Here is a 20176-nt window from a genome sequence, read left to right on the forward strand (position 1 = left end):
CCTCATAGTTGTTCCTGAAATCTGGCATATCTGATTCCAAAACTTGCTTTCACATAGACTATCCTCTATATTTAAAATTCATTCCTTCTCTTCCTGAGGAGAAAAAGAGATCTGAGTTTAAATTCCATATCTGTTTTTTTTAAACTACTTATGTGCCTTTGAGTAAATTATTCTGTGGGCCTTCATTTCCAGATCTGGCATTTTTTCTTGTGTGAAATATCCTTAATGATAGAGTGTGGATTGTTCTTAATGATGACACAAATCTCTGAAAGTCAATGTTCAATATCCCTTAGCTGAGGTGGACTACCATGATTAGAACAGCTCTTGAGCATTATGTTTAGTTCTATGCATCACATTTAAGCAACAAGGGGGAATCAGAGAGTATTCAGAGAAAAAAAAATCAAGATGATGAAGGGCTTTGAAAATGTACTATATGAGGATCATCTGAAGGAGCTAGGGAGGTTTAAGTTAGAGAAGAAAAAACTCAAAGTACATGTGATTGTTGTCTTCAATTATTCAGTCAATAAGCATTAATTAAGTACCTATTATGTGCCAGGCACTTGTTTGAAGAGTCATCATGTGGGAGAAATATTAGATTTGTTTTGTTTGGCACTGTACAGCAGAGCTAGGGACAATAGGTGGAAGTTGCAAGGAAGCAAATTTAGGCTTAATGTCAAGAAAAACATCTTAACAATGAATACTTTTCAAAAGTGGAATAGGCTGCCTTTGGAGATAATGATTTCCCCTCACTGGAGAATTTTAAGCAAAAGTGAGTGGATACTTATTGTGGATAGGTTTATTTGCATGTTTGGATTTTACTTGGTGACTTCTAAGATCCCTTCCAACTCTGAAGTTCTATAACATGCTTTAGAAAGATTTTAATCCAAAAATGTCATTTAAGTTTTTTTTCTTTTCTTTTTTTAAATATAAATATTTGATGCTAAAAGTAGTATTTGTCATTTACTTGGAAAATTAACTTAAATGAAATAATTATGACTCCACTCCACCAACTAGTCAAAATAAATAAATGTGGTATACTCTGTGATAGTCTAGAGTCAGAGCTTCCACTTCCTCCTCTGCTTGTGCCGTAAGAAGGGAAGGAAAGCCAATCAATGAAAATAGCTGTAGTTTTGACACAAGAATTACCTGTCTTCCCAGCCCTTCATCATTGATGTGAGAACAATTATAGTGGCATCTACTAGCAGTAACATTTAGTAACACTAAATCCAGATAATGAACCATTATTTGTAAATATTCAGTTACATTATTTGCTCCTTTCACTACAGAGATAAATGGGTATAGTTATAGAGTGGGGTACACATTGTCAAACATTATCATTCTGTCAACTGGTTAGCTATTTTTCTTCTTCTTTGCTATTGGGTAGGATTTGATGGCAAGGTTGGGGGTTGGGAGAGCTGTTAAAGGGACATTATAGTTATATGGCAGCAAAAGATATCAATAAAACTTCTCTCCATTCACATTGCCACAACCCTTGTTCAGACTCTTTTCATCTCTTATCTTGAATGCACCAGATTCATAATTGGTCTCCTGGATCAAGTCTCTCTTCTCTAATCCAGCCTCCACTTAACTGCAAAACTGAATTTCCTAAAGGGCAACTTCATATCACAAACTCCCTTTCTACTCAATAATTTATTTGTTGTTATTGTATTATTTCAGTCATGTCTAACTCTTTGGGGTTTTCTTGGCAAAGATATTAGAAGGTTTGCCATTTTGTTCTTTAGTTCATTTTATAGATGGGGAAACTGAGGCAAACAGAGTTAATTGATTGCCCAGGGTGACACAATTAGTAAGTATCTGATGCCAGATTGGAACTCATAAAGATAAGTCTTCCTGAATATAGGCCAGTATTCTATTTACTTAGCCACCTAGCTGCCCAATTACTCCCCTTTAAATCAAGGATCAAATTTAAACTCTTTTGCTTGTCATTTAAAGCACTTTGCAATTTGGCTTCAATGCAGCTTTTCAACTTTTCTGATTATTCCCTGTTACACAATGAAGTCTAGCTAGAGTGGCCTAGTGTGTCTTATATGTGATGATGATGCACCTTTCATCTTTCGCTTTGCACTTTCTCTTTATGTTTAGAATGCATTCCCTCTTCACTGCTGCTCTTAAAATCCTTAGTTTCTTTCAAGTTTCAGTTCAAACTACTCTTACAATAAGCCTTTTTTGGTTCCTTTAGGACTTCATACATTTATCCCAAAATTATTTTGAATATATTTTGTAATTCTGTTGTAGATGTCTACAAATGTACATGCTATCCTATGATACACCAGAATCTAAATTCTCTGAGAGCAGGATTCTTACTTTTTTCTTTGTTTCCACAGTGTTAATATTATTAATTAATATTATTAATTAGAAACAAGGAAGGTGATATCCCAAACATGGTTTTTATCAGGGTAGAAGGTAGTCCTGGGGATCAAATTTTGGAAGCATTCAAATATGGTAGTTCTCAAAATATAGTTTGCAAACTTCCTTGTACACTTTCAGGGAATGACAAGGTAAAAAAAACCAACAAACTTTTTTTATAATAATAATGTTATTTGTCCATAGGAAAAAATCTTTCTTTTTCTAACTACATATTTGGATGAAGCAGGAGTTTCTTTATATACTTCAATCAACACAACATATAATAGATTGACTACAGTTTATTTATTAAGTCAGACATTAAAAAGATTTACAAAATATACAACTAATTCCATTGCAAATCTTTTCTTTATCCACAAGATGAATACAGTGAACTAAGTGATTGTGAGCTCAATTCTAAATCCAAGAAGCTATGAGTCTATAAGAGTATTTATTACAAATGAAATAGCCTTGTAAGATTTGAAAAATTGGAGGCTCCAAATTCTGATGTTGGGAGTCTATTCCAATGTTTGTTGGCATCCTAATCTGGTGCACCAGTATATACTCAAGATATGGGATTCCTCCCGGATACTCGTAGAAATTGCAGTAGGAAGTGATGGTAATTAAGCATTAGAACTATTTATCTAATAGTCATATTTCATTTGGAAGTGAAATTGGTGAAAAATACTTTATAGCAACCTTTTAAATCTAAACCCACTTTTTACAGGTCACAAGGCTATATAGGGGAAAATATTCTCCTGAATATTTTTACTCCTCTTTTTCATATATTTTTTCTTTTTTTAAATAATAATTATTATTTACCAGATATATGCATGGGTAATTTTACAACATTGACAATTGCCAAACCCCTTGTTCCAATTTTTTTCCCCTCCCTCACCCCCCCCAAGATGGCAGGTTGACCAATACATGTCAAATATGCTAGAGTATAAATTAAATACTATATATGTATACATGACCAAACAGTTGTTTTGCCATACAACAAGAATCGGATGTTGAAATAGTGTACAATTAGCCTGTGAAGGAAATCCAAAATGCGGGTGGACAAAATTAGAGGGAGTGGGAATTCTATGTAGTGGTTCATAGTCATTCCCTAGAGTTCTTTCACTGGGTGCAGCTGGTTCAGTTCATTACTGTTCTATTGGAACTGATTTGGTTCATCTCATTGTTGAAAATGGCCTCATCCATCAGAATTGATCATCATATAGTATTGTTGTTGAAGTATACAACGATCTCCTGATCCTACTCATCTCACTCAGCATTAGTTCTCATGTATTTTTTCATTAATCTATTTTTTGCAAGGGCCAGTAGATGTTCATCAGGTAAATGTTTTTGGAATAGGAATCTTTGGGTCAGTCAAAGATACAGGGTGAAACTAATTGATGATTGATATTCATTGATATATTTGATTATATTGATATATTGATATAATTGCTATATTTGGCTTGGGCCAAAAGCTTTGGAATAATCTTACTGCTTTCCAGTATATCCCTAGAATCCTGAGAAGAAGGGGTATAGCTAGCCAATCTTCTTGGTACCTCACCAATGCAAGTGAGAATTGGGATAAGGGTTCCTCAAGTTTATACAAAGCTATACGTGTAAGATTAGGTGGAAGAACTGGAGATGTTCAGCCTAGAGAAAAAAGGAAGACTTAGGGACAACTTGATAGCTATTTCCAATCATTTGAAGGGTTGTTTTGTTGAAGAGAGACTAGATTTCTTCTGCTTGGCCTCAGAAGCTGAGTGCTACGTGTAAAGAGTTCAGTGTAAGAAAATTTTTTTGAAAAATTAATAGATGATTTAATAAGTAATAAATTCCCCTTCACCCGAGATATTCAAACAGAACCTGGATAATAACTTATCAGGTATGCTGGAGATGGAATTTCAAATCAAAATCTGAGAGTTGAAAAGAACTTCAGAGGTCATCTAATTCAACCAAAACCTATCTCCAAGGGATCATTCAGTACTAACATTCCATGATTCTAAGAGGTACAAGACTGATTATATAATGATCCTCTTTGAAGCTTTGCCTGTTTTTTGTTTTTACTGGGTCTCAGTTTGTTTGTGTAGGGAATTCCTGGTAAAAAAAACTTCCTTTCTCCATGCACACTTGTACCTTCTCTGAAGCTTTAGAGTTGCAAAGAAATGCCTGGAACATTCAGAACATATTTGTCAACTATCATATGACCAGTATGTATCATAGGTCAGACTTAAATCTTGATTTCAAGAATAGCTCTCTAACCACTTTGCCATGCTGCCCATTTTCTATAGAATTTTTTAGGGATAAGGTAACTACTTATCTGTCTTCAGAGGTTTTTGACCTTTTCATAAGATAAATGTTGTTGAGTTTCCATAAAAACCCTTTATTCTGGTTTTGGCTGTTTTTCTATAAGCTATCTGTATGGAATTGAATGGATTCCTTTGAATCCTTGAATTTTAGTTTTCTCATCTGTAAAATGGGAAGGCAAGAGGAGAGGTGGCATAGGTGGATTGATGATCTCTGTGTTTCCAAGGGGGTATCTCTATACTTTTATAGGTTATGAGTGAGACAAATTGATCCAGGATGATTGGCGCTTGGGGAAAAAAAGAGATGATGAACAATCTGATGCTAACTGAAATAATAGCAATTGCATACCCCAAAACAGAAAAAAAGAATTTCTAAATCAGTGGCTTGGAATACCACATTTCCCATGGTCTGGATTAAAAGTTATTCACATCTCCATGAAGTCTTATTCTTTATGATACTTTAGATTTATTACAAAAGAGGTCTGATTCCAATTTCTGTACATCAGGAGGAATTAGGTCAATGTTCTACAAAGCTAAGGAACTGATACTACTTGTGTTGGTCATGATTACGGGTCATGGCTGTACAATAGGTCCCTTTACTAGAAAGGGTACTGAAAGAGTTAAAATATTTTAAGGAAGCATGAAGTATGTGAAGAAATGTTAGGAATAGCTTATAAATTCGGAATTATGAAATCTTGGTTAGAATTCCAATTTTACCACTTACTAGCAATGTGACATTGGGAAAGTCCTTTGCCTTCTCTAACTCCAAGTTTTCTTATTTGTAAAATTATCTTAATTATACTTGAACTATGAAGGATATTGTGATGATTAGATGAAATAATTTATAGAAGTTTACTTATAGTTAATAACAGTTCACAGTTACATAGTACTTTGAAGTTATAGTTTTCTCCAAGTACTCCTATAAGCCTTTCTTCTCCTTTTATTTTGCCATGATCCTTTCCATTTCAGTGATACAAATTTCAATTTTTGCATCTTTGCTCATGACATTTAACCTTTTTGTAAAAGACTGGCAAAAAATCTTCCCTAACTATCCTCTGAACTCTTTCAATAATCATCAATTCAGCCTATTCATGAAAGGAATATCTATTAAATTATATTGGACATGTAGTCATTCAGCTTATTTGGACACCTAAAAAGGAATACCAAATATATTTGGAAAGTTTTAATTATGAAGAATTTTTCCTGATATTAAGATTAAATCAAGAGCTTTACAATTTTCACTCATGACAGCTTTTCAAATACATGAAGATATCTATCAAGTTTCTTCCCTATTCCCATCCTCTAACCTTCCAGTTTTCTCTTCTCTAGAGTAAATATTCCCAATTTCTTCAAATAATTCTCATAGGTCATGGATTCAAGTCCCATCATTATTCCAATTGTTCCTCTTTAAGTTATTCTTCTTAACTTTAGCCTGAAAGTTCAGGTCTTCTAAACTATTAGGAAGTCTTGAGGTAGATATGTTTGACGAAGGCATTCTCCATTTACAGTGTCCTCACATGCACTATGACATGGAAATATTGCTGTATTCTTAAATATTTTAGCAGGTTCTCCCAAGTATAGCCCAAAGATGGACTTTGCCCATCTTTATCATCCAAGGACCAGACTAGCAGCTCACAAGCAAAGGTGTTGGCCTCTGGATGAAGTTTTTCTTCCTCTTTCCCTTTCTTCCTTCCTTCCTTCCTTCCTTCCTTCCTTCCTTCCTTCCTTCCTTCCTTCCTTCCTTCCTTCCTTCCTTCCTTCCTTCCTTCCTTCCTTCCTTCCTTCCTTCCTTCCTTCCTTCCTTCCTTCATTCCTCTTTGCCTCTCTCTGTTTCTTCCTCTCTCTCTCCCTTCCTTTCTTTCTTTATCTTTCTATTTGTTCATTCATTAGTCCACATATTTATTTTGCCATGGATATTTCAATCTACTCACTTTGGATGTGTGCAGAAGGATGGGTGCAAGAACCAGTGTAAGGGTCACAGTGTACAAATAAATAATAGGAGAAAAAAGCCTTTAAACTGATATTCCTAAAGCCCTGATCTGACTGTCTCCCTTCTTCTCAAGAAACTGGTGGTTTCCTCTTACTTCTAGAATAAAATAGAAATCCTTCCTATGGGCTTTTAAAGCCATCATACTCTGATTCCAGCTTACCTTTTTACTCTTTGTCATACATGTTGTTTCAGTCAAAATGTCTGCTTGCTCTCTCACATCCACAGCATTCCCTCTCTTATTTCTGACCTTTCTCCTGATTGTTCCAAGTGCCTAAAATGTTCACCCTCTTCATCTTTTTGAATTACTAACTTTTTCTAAAACCTCAGCTTAAGTACCATCTGAATTCTGACCTGGTCTCTCCAGGTTCTAGGAGGGTCTTCTCATCCTTCAAATTATTTGTAAAATGTTTTGCATCCAATTTTCTATGTACATTGTTCATCTTGGTCTTAAAAGAATAGAAGCTCATTGGGTATATCTTTTGTGGTTTTGTAACTCCAGAACCTGGCTCAGTGCTAGGCCCAAAGATGCTTAATTAATATTTGTTGAATTAAAGTGAATTGAATTCATAAAGGAAGGATTAATTCAAAGTAAAATGTTTTAAACTCTTCTTTCATTTTCATTGATCTTCTTGCCTTCTTCCAAGATGATAGTGATAGGCTACAACGATAAGCAGTCTTTCCCAAGCATTGAAATGTCTGCTACTTAGGATGTCAAATCTTTTTCTAGGGTAGCAGAGTTACTAAGCATTGCATGACCTCTAGTGGCAGGAAATGGTAAACCACTCTAGTATTTATGTCAACAAAATCCCAAATGGGGTCAGAAATTGTAGGACATGATTAAAAAACAACTAAAACACAAATGCAAGGACAGATTTCTGCTTTAAAAATAAGAAGAAAATAAATAGTACTATATATTAACATATTTTACAGAGCATTTTAATTTAGCACTTTTCAATTTTCAGAATCCCTCTAAGAGGCAAATATGATTATTTCCATTTTATAAACTAGGAATAAATAAATAGATAAATTTTTACAGATTGGTTGTTATATAATTATATCTGTTCACATATTTATATTTTTCACATATTTTCACATATTTATATTTTTCACATATTTATTTTTTCAATAAGTATATTGTGAATACTTTTGCGTTCTGAGTATAACACTAGGATTCTTTCTATCTATCTATCTATCTATCTATCTATCTATCTATCTATCTATCTATCTATCTATCTGATTCATCTAAAATATTTCTGTTCTAGTCTAGGAGTTTGGAAGGAAAACTACATGTTTGTTTTGAGGGTGAGATAGTTAGGTAGCCCAGTGGATAATAAGAACACTGGATGTTTAGTGAAGAAGATGAGTTCAAATCTAGTTTCAGACATATATTAGCTATGTGGCCCTGGGCTAACCACTTAATTTCTGTCTGCTTTAGTGACCCCAACTATAAAATGAGGATAAAAACATCACTTAGCTTACAGGACTGATGTGAAAATCAAATGGGATAATACTTATAAAGTACTTAGCACAGTCCTTAGTAAATAACAGACACTTAAGGAAGTGTTTTCCCTCTTTTTTCTTGAGGGTAAAGGTAGCTCTTAGCTTTTACTTATTAGTTTAAATCTTTCCCATCAAATTCATATAATAGGCAATCATAAATAATAAGTAGGAGAGAAACTTACCTAAATAGCAAGCAGAAACAGGAGACATTAAGCAGATTAGAACATACAAAAATTAATAAGCACTTTAGCTGAAAAACAGATGAAAGCTAAGTTCAAACTAAGAGAGGTAGGGTCTGATCTTCCTAAGGAAGACTATTCTAGCAGTCGTTAGAGAAACAAGCTGGAAAACAGAGGCATGTTGGATATGAGGTTTCCCTGGCATGACTAATGCTTCTTTTTCTATATCTCTGGGGAAACATCTCTGGATACATGTTTCCTCTCAAAGCTTGGAGCCAACTCAATCACTTGACTTCATCTCAAAATTCTCTCTAAATATCCAGAATAAGATTTCTTTCAAAAAATGTAGCAGTAAGCAAAATGTCCCAGGTTTTGTTAGTATCTTAATAAAGCCTAAAATTTAAGAGCTGTTTTGGCTGCCAAATCTGACTATTGGCTCTGATTGAGTTGGCATTCTAGTAAAACTCCTAGAGGTTTTTTTTTAATATTCATTGATATTTTGGATAACTTCCTTTCTTTTTATTTTTAAGATTGACTTTTTGAATCCAAGTGTAACACTTTAGAATCTTTGCTAAATTTGGTATTATAAAAGTTAGCTTTTTTTTGTATCCTAATTCTGATGCCTGAGTATTAGCTATCCCTCTTAGCTATATTCCATCTTTAAATATGATAAACATTTTATGATTAATACTCAGAAGTGGGCCAAACCAACATACTAAAATTGACAATGTTACTTAGGAAAATTTACTCATTCACTGCCATATCAACTGAATAATCAAAGAATTATTTTATAGAACTAAAGAAAATAATAAAATTCATCTAGAGTAACAAGAGGTCAAGAATATCAAGAGAATCAATAAAAATGCAAAGGAAGGTGGTATAGCAATATAAGATCTCAAATTGTATAACAAAATGGTAATCATCAAATCAATGTGACACTGGATAAGAAAGAGAATGGCCTATCATGGCATAAAATATACAGAAGTAAATTACAACCAGTAACTAAGTGTTCAGTAACCCCCAAAGATCCCAGCTACAATTCACAATTCACAAAAATTATCGAAAAAATAGAAAGCAGTCTGGCAGAAATTGGGCATAGATCAATACTTGATACTGTAAGAAAATGATACTATATACTACATATAGATCAATATCTCATACTATATATACTATACACACACACACACACACACATATATATATATATATATATATACTATATTCTATATATTGATCAACATCTCATACTACAACAAGATGAACTAAAAATGGGCATGAAATTTAGACAGAATTGTTGGACTAGTTCACAACTCTAACAACAATGCATTAGTATATCTATTTTTCTGCATCTTATCTAACATTTGTCATTTTCTTTTTCTGTCTTTTTAGCCAATACAATAGCCCATGGAGTGATACTTAAGAGTTGTTTAATTTGCATTTCTCTAATTATTAGTGATTTAGAATATTTTTATGTCTATTGATAATTTTCATTTATTCTTTTGAAAACCGTTTGTTCAATTCCTTTGACCACTTACCAATTGAGAAAGGGATCATTTTAGGAACATTATTTTAGTAACTATGTGGTGTCTACATTAAAGTAGGAAGACACTTGAAGTAAACAGCTTAATTAGGAGACTATTGCAGTAGTTGAGGCAAGAATTTATAAGGACCTGAACTATAGTAGTAATGATGTGAGTGGAAAAGAGAAAATGGGGTGGCAGAATAAGGATGCTGTGAAAGTTGAACCAATAAAGATCCCTAAGTAGGTTAATAATATATGAGAAAAGTGAGAAATAGGAATGGAAAATAATCCTGTGGTTGCAACCTGGATAATTAGAATGATTATAATCCCTTTGACAGAAATAAAGAAGTTAGAAAGAAAAGACTTAGTAAAAAGAGACCAGAAAAAAGGAGGAAAAAATGGATGGGGCCAAAGAATAGGTGATGTCAGGGATTTTGAGATGTAGAATTGGAAAGGAGGGAGAAATCAATCATTTTTCAATTATGTTTGAAATCCTGGGTATGTAGTATGGGAGATTTGAGAACATATTTGGAACAGCTGCTATAGGGAACACAAGTGAATCAATCAAAGAACAATAAATGTTCTTTAGTGATGGCCTAGTTAAGGTTTTATTGCAAAAATGTGTATCTTATTCAAGATCCCATAACTAGGATGAATAATTTGTAAATGATGGGATAGGGGTATGAGTATAGGTAGCATAGAGACTTTAAGTCATACTTACTGAGTAAATCCACACCAAATCTCTCGAAAATGTAGAAAGAATCTGATTCATACCTTCAAAGAACAAAGCCAAAGGAATGAGTCACAGCAACTGCTATAGAACCTGAGATATGGTCTGAAAGACATGACTGATACTTCATAATCTCCCCTTGTGTTGGATAGTATAAAATAATAGCTGGAAATGAGTATTAGATTTATAAACAGGTAGTTGAATAACTCTAGGCCTTGATCCATAGTGACCCATGATTATTATAACATTTTATGGCAGCAACCATAAATATTAAAAAATCCAGGTTCCAGATTAAAAAAAAAAAAAACTGAGACTTAGAAAAGGAAAATGGTTTACCAGTAGCCATACAGTTAATAAGCATGACATTCAGGAACTCTCTTCCTTATCTCTTAGCATCCTTGTTTTTCTTCAAGTCTCAATTTCTGCAAGAAACTGTTTGCTGTCCTCCTTTATGTTATTGTCTTCCCTCTGAGATTTCCCTCCATATAGCTTCAAAATAACTTATTTGTATAATTTATGTTAGAATATAATATTCTTGAGAGTAAGGGCTTATTTTGTCTTTCTTATTATCTTAAGCCATTAACTTAAGACTATAAGTTGTAGGACAGTGAAATCACGTGTCCACTCAGACAAATGCAAGGCTTTTGAATAGCAGTCTATACACAATATTTCATTTGATATCCATCATAACACAGTAAAATAGCCACTATACTCAATTCTATTTTTCAACAGAGGAACAAACTAAGAAAACTCTCTTAATCCTAAACTATTTATTCACTGCCTTAGTAACATTTGTACAGTATTTAGAAATCTGAACCCTTTAGCTTGAATTGAGATTCTGCCACTATCTGGACGAATTTGGGCTGTGAATAAACAGTTTAGGATTAAGTTTAGGATTAAGAGAGTTTTCTTAGTTTGTTCCTCTGTTGAAAAATAGAATTGAGTATAGTGGCTATTTCATTGTGTTATGATGGATATCAAATGAAATATTGTATGTAGAATACTATTCAAAAACTTTGCATTTGTCTGAGTGGACATGTGATTTCACTGTCCTACAACTTATAGTCTTGAGACTTGCCTGGAAAAATTGAGAGATTATGACTCTTCCAGTCATATAACTGATATGTGTTAATCAATCAATCAAAAATCAATCATCAAGTACCTGATAAATTCTAAGCTATGAGTTAAGCAGTAGGGATACAAAGAAAAAGAAAAAAAGAAACGGTTTCTCCCTTCAGGGAGTTTACCTACTTAAAGAGAAAAATGAAAGATTGGAACCCAGATTTTCCTCCACTACACTATATTGTCTTTCTTTGCTAGTCTCACAGCACTTTATAAATGTGAGCTATTATTACCAACTCTGGAGTTGAGGGTGTGTGAATGAAGTAGGAAGCCTCTCTCAAAGTATTCTTTATCTTGAACTTCATAGCATATCCTGACCTTCTTTTACCCTAAGGCTTTCTGTCTCAATTTCCTGAAAAGATTGCAATGAAAATTATTCTCTTTATCTCATATAATGTCTCATTCAATGATAGGTAGGATCAAAAATTTCAATCTGGAAGGGACCTAAAAAAAAAAAAAAGTCAAACTGCATAGTTCTCTTAGGTATCCTCCTAGAGTAAAGAAAGCCTTAGTGAAAGGAACTAGTTCTTCTTTCAATGCTGATTTTTACCTGAAGTCAATTAGGCTGTCTACTGATGTGTGTATGATAACTGCCTGTGGAGGTTATTGGGAGGAGGTGGTTAGGAATGCATTCCATTGTACTGACAGTTTTCTGAAGGCATGTGCTCCAGTTTTTAGATAAGCCCAGGAAAAGAAGGGAATATTTGTGAAATTATTACATCTTAGAAAATGAACACTCTTTACAAGGCATTTTGATTGTACACTAGAAATATCTGGTTTCTTATCTGAGTAACTTAACTTACCTCTATGTCGTTTTCTAGGTAAAGTAGACAGTAGTGAACTTTTGAGAGGCAATGGAGAGGGGCCTTCCTTCTCCTTAATACACATAGAGAAATAACCCTGACCACAATCATCTTCCAAAGCCTAACAACAGTAATGAGGAGGTAATCACTGGGATGATTCTTTTGAGCCTGATATATTCAGAGAGATTGTGTGTGTCATCCAAGTAGTAGTTTAAGTTTCATTACAGCTGATAAATTTCCTAGGCACACAAATGAAAAATATCTTTTATTAAGGCATGGAGTAAATAGGGTATACATCCCAATGCAATTATGGATTCTAGAAGTTTAAAATCCATATATATACATATATACATATATACATATATATATGTATATATATATATGTATATATGTATATATATATATATATATATATATATATATATATATATATATATATATATATATGTATGTATATTTGATGATACTAGCTAGCTGCTTGCCTAGTGGGAACTCATGGGAGTGGAAATTCTCCTAATAGCTCTGCCAGAGAAACTGACCTTGTATGATTCTGGTAGCTTTTCAAGAACTGTTCCTAAATGAGAGTGAGATGGAGCAGTGTTGGCTAAAGGGGAGGAGCTGCTTTAGGAAATTTATTTCTTATTCTAAGGTTTGACTTAACTCTTTTACTTAATGTCCTCTGTAGAAGGCTGAAACTCTGAATCAGACAAAATAGCACTTAAGGCTAATGATCTATTTGATGTGAGACAATGGCTCTATCAGCATATATTTAGATAATGGTTCTCCTCACCATTGGGGCTAGCTGAATGTTTGTTGGTGAGATAATCTAGGCAAGGATTAGAGGGTGGAGAGAGAGAAGCAAGAGGCACTTGGATGCAGGAAGAGGAGGAGAGAGGATGGAGACTCAGAACTGCAGAATCCAGGACATCTTAGGCAAGCCTTGTGGCAGCTCGCTTGCCTCCTTCACTTCTCCCCCTAAAGGCCAAGAACTTTGATTTATCCTGACTCTGGCTGACCCTGAGGCCCTCCAGGGAGCTAGCCTGTACTTTACATTCCTCTTCCATAAAATCTGAAAAATACCTGCCCCTTCTAAATTTAATGATTTTTAATCTCTTCTCATCATATCAAAGATTTAAAAACTCTATTAATATAGGGACTGTCTCTTATATCATCTTTTTTTCTCTTTCAGTGACTAGCATGTGCTCTGTACACAAGAGGTCTTGTTTATTGAAATGATTGGAAAGAATCTGAGCCTCTCCATCTACCACAAATCTTGCCCTTCTCTGGTATTTTGAAGGTTTTTTTTTTTTTTTTTTTTTTTTTTTTTGTAATTTGCCTAATGTGTCACATTGATTACATTATGACTCTACTCAAAAATCTTCAGTAGTTCTTCATAAAATACAAATTCTTTATCCTAACCTTGAAAGTCCTATACAATATGGCATTGTCTTACATTTCCAGCCTTATCTCAAATTATTCACATGATCTATTTCCCAGTCAAATGTAGTCTATTAATTATCTCTTATCTTTCTCCTTCCCTCTCTCAGCTTCTTGCCTTCAATCACAATATCCATCATGCCTGAAATAGACTCCCTCTCATTTGTGGCCATCCCAATCTTGTTTCAAGGTTTACCTTAGGTGAGTCTTCCTAAAGGTAGATTTCATGTTGATCCCTTCAGGATCAAAGTGTCTCTTATTCCTGGAGTTTCTTATAACACTTTATCTAAACCTTTCTTTTGTACTTCAGAGAATCACAAATCTTTAGAGCCAGAAAAGGACTACAACATCATCTAGTCCAATACTTAGATTAAAAGTTATCTGAGATAATACTCAACTTTGGAACACTTCACCTAAAAAGTAATTTTTAAACATTCTGCTTAAAACCTTCAAAGAGGGGATCAGCTTTATTTATAAGGCAGATCAGTATACATACAGATAACTCTGATTGCTTGAAAAAAATTTCCCCTGACATTATCTAAATTTTTTGCTTTAGCTTTGTCTCCTGCCTTCTAGGGCCAAATAGAACAAAGGGACAACAACATGTACATAGAAAAGTAAGTATAAGATATGTTAAAAGTATATTAAATTATTTCAGCAGGGAGGGCACTAGCAATAGTTTAGGCCAGGCTTCCTATAGGAGATGTCATTTCAGTTGAGCTTTGTTGAAAAGTTGGGATTTTTTTTGAGAAGGCTGTAGGGAGGGAATGCAATCTACTTTTGAAGAATAGCATGACATGAAATGAAATGTCAAATATGAAGAATAGTAAGTACCCAGGCCATTTTGGCTGGATAATAGTTTGAAAAGGAGAGTAATATAGAATAAGCTTATAAAGGTAGACTGGAATAAAATGATGATGAACATTAAAACTCAAAGAAATTTTTATTTTCTCTTAGGGACAAGAAAAGGCATTGGAACTTTCTGAAGAAGGGAATGAAAGTGTCAATCATATGTATTTGCAGTATTAATTTGACTACCATGTGAAGGACAGATTGGAGAGGGGAAAGTCTGAAGTCAGGGAGACCAACTAGGAAGCTTTTGTAAGAAGCCAAGGGACAATAGACTGAAAGAGGATGGTGTAACTGTAGATAAAAACAAAGGTGTAGAAGAGAAAGATACTGTTGCAGTAGAATCCTCTGAATAGTTAAGGAGGATGAGGAAAGAAAAGGATGGAAGGTGAGAAACCAATGAACATTTCTAGGGAGCATAATCCCAGTGGACCTTGTTGGAGCAACAGGGGCAAAAGTGGCTCAGAAAGCCTACCAGTCTTTCATTATCCAACAGATACATACCCCACTGTCCTATTTTCTCTCTTCTCCATTCATAGATACAGTGACTTTCAGAAACAGGTAGATCACTCTTCTATTAGCTAAACACTTGTAAGTATTACAGGAATAAAGTAAAGAAAGATTCTTATTCAAGGTGGAGTACTTGGAAAAGTAAAGCAAATTTGATTCCAAAAGCAAGCTTAATTTTCTAACTCCTTTGGGATCACAGAAACCCACAAAAAGAAGGGTACACAGGTCAGTGTATCTGATAACTATTCCTTGCCTCTCTCCTAGAACAAATCCCAAGGGAGAGGGAACAAGTCCTTTACTTAATTTTATGAGGCCTTTCAATGTCTGCATAAATTTCTGCGAACTTAGGTTATCTACTCCTGATCTTCATATCTCAGGTGATTCATCTAGAACTGTGAAGTAATGTGAAACAATGGAGAAAAAAGCAGAGGTCAGAAGTGAAGGGATCAAAGAAACTGATGAAATTGAATTTTACAGCTGTAATTCTGAGGTCTGAAATAGGCTTCCTTTATCTATTTTCCTAGATTGCTTTCAAGTTAAAAGAAAGGTAAGCAGGTGCAGAGTAGGACTGAGCTTGGGTCAGCTGTTAGCAAACAAAAGAAATAAAAGAATATAAAACCTAGGGACTGGATAACAACAAAGAGAAACTAATAACTCATGTAACTGACCAGCTGTCTCATGTGCCCTATAAAAATGGCTATCTCCTATAAATTGGAGAGTCTAAGTATAGTTCGTAAAAAGTAGCAGTTTGTGGGATTCCTGAAGCCACCAAATTAATGATTATGAGAATCTTTTGCTTTCTCTTTGCTTTTCTTTTTCTGTTTTTCCAAGCCCAGGCTTCCCTAGAGAGTCAGGATGAAGCTACAAAGGAAGATGTAACTGAAGTTGGAGGGCATATGGAGAATGCAAAGCCTAAGAATGGTGATGATGAAGGTAGGACTACTTTATCATCATGATTTTTTATTATTTACAATAACAATTATACTAACAATAACAAATTGAGCAGTTTGTAAAATGTCATATTTTTCCAATTAGTCCAAAATATAAGACATACATAGATATGTATATATCTATATCTATATTTATACATACATATACACAGATATATGTATGTATGTAGGGAGGAGAGAGAGAGACAGAGAGAGAGAGAAAGAAAGAGAGAGAGAGAAAGAGAGAGAGAAAGAGAAAGAGAGAAGAGAGAGAGAGAGGAAAAAGTAGAAGGAGAGGAAAAGGGAAAGGGAAAGTGAGAGAGGAGAAGGAAATTGGGAGAGGGTCTTTTCCAGAGTTATATAATTAATAAATGTCAGAGACAGGATATAAAAATCATATCTTCCTGATTCCAGGATCAGCATTCTATTTATCACATGAGAGGTGTAAACATGGACCATAAGCTATATATAGATGACAACATTCTGGATTATGGTTTAAACCAGATTAAGATATAATTGCAAAATATTTAACAATGAAAATTAAAATATAATAAAAACATATGGTTATCATTGAATTTGAGCCTCAGAAAATTTCATTGGATAATAGAAACATAGATTTAGAAGCAGAAGAAAATGTAAAGGTCATCTGCTCTAATTTCCATATTTTACAGATAAGGAAACTGAATCCCAAAGAAATTAAGAGACTTGCTTAAGAACACATAATCATGTATTTGAACATTGGTCCCTGCTGTGCTTTCATAAGAAGTAAAGCAGGGAAAACATCTAAAAAATCTGAAGATGTTTGCCAGTTCATTTTACAGATGAGGAAACTGAAGCAAATAGAGTTAAGTGACTTGTTCAGGGTCACACAACTAGTAAGTGTCTGAGGCCAGATTTGAATTCAGGAAATTGAGTCTTCCTGATCCTAAGACCAGTGCCCTATTCATTGTATCACGTAGTTTTTCCCCTATTGCTACATAAAGATGAGAAAATTAAGGTCTGAATAACAGTATCTTACCCACAGTTACAAGGATAGGAAATATCATTTGTAAAATTACATTTTGATTTATTTACTTTTCTTTTTAAATTGTAGCTTTTTATTGATAGAACATATGCATGGGTAATTTTTACAACATTACCCCTTCTACTCACTTCTGTTCCAACTTTTCCCTTCCCTCTCTCTACCTCCTCCCCTAGATGTCAGGCAGTCTTATACATGTTAAACATGTTAAAGTATATCTTAGATATAATATATGTGTGTGAATCCATACAGTTCTATTGTTGCACAAGAAAAAATAGATTCTGAAGGTAAAAATAACCTGGGAAGAAAAACAAAAATGGAAGTAGTCCACATTCATTTCCCAGTGTTCCTTCTCTCCAGAATGGTTGGATTCATTCACAACTCCACCAACAATGCATCATTGCCCCAGTTTTCCTGCATCTCATTCAACATTCATCATTATCTTTTCCTGTCATCTTACCCTGATTGATTCACTTTTTTGCCTTATTAAAACATTACTCTTTTTATGGATTCTATAATCCTGTCAAACTGTGCTGCTTGTTCTTCACATATGATATGCCATCTCCTATCTCCCTAATTTTGCATAGGCTTTCATCATATATAGAATGTGTTTCTTTTTCACCTATGATCCCTTAAAAGTTTTGCTTTCTTCAAATCTCAACTCAAGCACCATCCTTCCACATAGGGTCTTTATTGATATCCTTAGTTACAACTCTATCCTTCTTCAGATTGCTTACATTTGTTTTACATATACCTTATATATAGTTACATGTATATGTAGTTAATTATTGTTCTCCCACCTCCTATACATTCTGAGAATGTAAACTATTTAAGAACAGGATATGTTTTATTTCTCCCTTTATTTCTCTAGGATCATATATAGGGTCTAGTGCATGGCAGACAATAAATATTTGTGGATTGATTAATTAAGAAAAAAATTACATAAACCTGAAATTATCTAACTATTTTCTAACATGGGATTCAGTTAAACTGAGGATTTGGTGAAGAGATTGGATATTAAAGGCAGAAGTTGGGGGTCCCTTTCATCATTTTCATCATTGAGGTTGATGTTTTCGGTCTGATTTGCTAGATTGAGACTGATTCTCCACTTACAGTTTGTTTTCTTCATGTAGGAGATAATCCTCTCCAAAGAGGCGATCCAGTACATAATGCCACAAGATGCAAAGAAGTTTTTGGTTTTTGTCGCTTTGGATTGTGTCCCTGGGTAGAGTACAAAGTGGGGAGTTGTGCTCTTTTTCGACCTTGCTGTAAAAGATACTCTCTCTAACCTTAAGATGAAGGAATCAAAGAAGACAGGCTCAGGACTCCTTGAGACTATCAAGATACTCTCTCTAACCTTAAGATGAAGGAATCAAAGAAGACAGGCTCAGGACTCCTTGAGACTATCAAGATACTCTCTCTAACCTTAAGATGAAGGAATCAAAGAAGACAGGCTCAGGACTCCTTGAGACTATCACAATCTCCCAGATTTTTCCAAACAATAAAGTACTTTGCAAAACCTTAAAGAACTCTGTTATTATGAATGTGATCCTAGAATAACTTTCCTCCTTTTCTTCAAAAACTCCTCAGAAGCCCCATTTCTTTCCTGAAAACTTCCTTAACTAAATAGAATTCCTGACTAAGAAAATGAAAGTCATAGATTTCTGAAAGGTTAAAGAATAATGGTACCCTAAAGTCATCTAGTCAAACAACAACATTATAGTTATGGCATTTGCAGGGCCTTGTGTGACTTCAGAATAAGTCACTTCCTTGGGGTGGACTTCACTTTGTAGAAGTGTAAAATGAAGAGGATGGACTAGATGGTCTTTAAAGTTCTGTAGTCACCTTTCATCATATGACAACCTAATGAAAAAGGTTTAGAGGGAGTGGGATTTTCCCAGTAGTTCTTTAGAAACACCATTCATATCAGGGGACAGTAGCTAGATGGAGGGGGTAGCTAGGTGAATAAAGCGCCGGTCTGGAAGTTAGGAAGACTTAAGACACTTACTAATATGTGACCCTGAGCATGTTACTTAACATTGTTTGCCCAAGTTTCCTTATCTGTAAGATGAGTTAAAGAAGGAAATGGCAAATTACTTTAGTGCCAAGAAAAATGCCAAATGAAGTCATGAAGAGCTGGACACCACTTACTACCAACACTGATAGAATGCTAAGAGAAATTTATCTAGGAGAGATCATTTTAATCTTCCTGAAGAAAGTGGAATTTTAGACCTTGAAGATTCCAGGGTTCCTATATCAAATCATATAAATAAAATCACATGAGCAGAAAATTAGAGAAAAGGAAATGATTCCACTAATCCATAATTAATCCACTAATTCCATAATTAATATGGGTTTATTTAGAATTTCATTGTAGATTTCATCACTTGCAAAATAAATTTTAATTGGGCAATTTCCTAGTCCAATAAATATAGGGCTACTCTAGGTTTCAAATATGGTTACTACATTCTACTTTAGGTATTTAAATGCTGATATTAATTGAACCAACGTAAGTTCTTTTTTTTTAATTTTTAAAATTAATTTTATAATTATAACATTTTTTTGACAGTACATATGCATAGGTAATTTTTTACAACATTATCCCTTGTACTCCCTCCTGTTCCAAATTTTCCCCTCCTTCCCTCCACACCCTCCCCTAGATGGCAGACATTACCATAATATTAAATATGCTATAGTTCATTCTAAATACAATATATATATGCAGAACCAAATTTTTTTGATATAGGAATGTTGTTGATGTTGTTGCAAAGGAAGAATTGGATTCAGAAGATAAAAATAACCTGGGAAGAAAAACAAAAAATGCAAACAGTTTACACTCATTTCCCAGTGTTCCTTCTCTGGGTGTAGCTGATTCTGTCCATCATTGATCAATTGGAATTGGATTAGCTCTTCTCTA

At 34.2% G+C, this 20176-nt stretch overlaps 1 long non-coding RNA gene across 1 annotated transcript; it reads left to right on the plus strand.

The window, feature by feature from the left end:
- The first annotated feature begins 16020 nt into the window (after nucleotides 1–16020).
- LOC141553323 (uncharacterized) lies at nucleotides 16021–18785 on the plus strand. Its single transcript, XR_012485397.1, has 3 exons — nucleotides 16021–16242; nucleotides 18393–18576; nucleotides 18645–18785. It is a non-coding gene; the product is annotated as an uncharacterized LOC141553323 (long non-coding RNA).
- Nucleotides 18786–20176: the final 1391 nt, after the last annotated feature.

This window comes from Sminthopsis crassicaudata, chromosome 2 (genome assembly GCF_048593235.1).
Source record: "Sminthopsis crassicaudata isolate SCR6 chromosome 2, ASM4859323v1, whole genome shotgun sequence".
In the NCBI taxonomy this organism is placed as follows: Eukaryota; Metazoa; Chordata; class Mammalia; order Dasyuromorphia; family Dasyuridae; genus Sminthopsis; species Sminthopsis crassicaudata.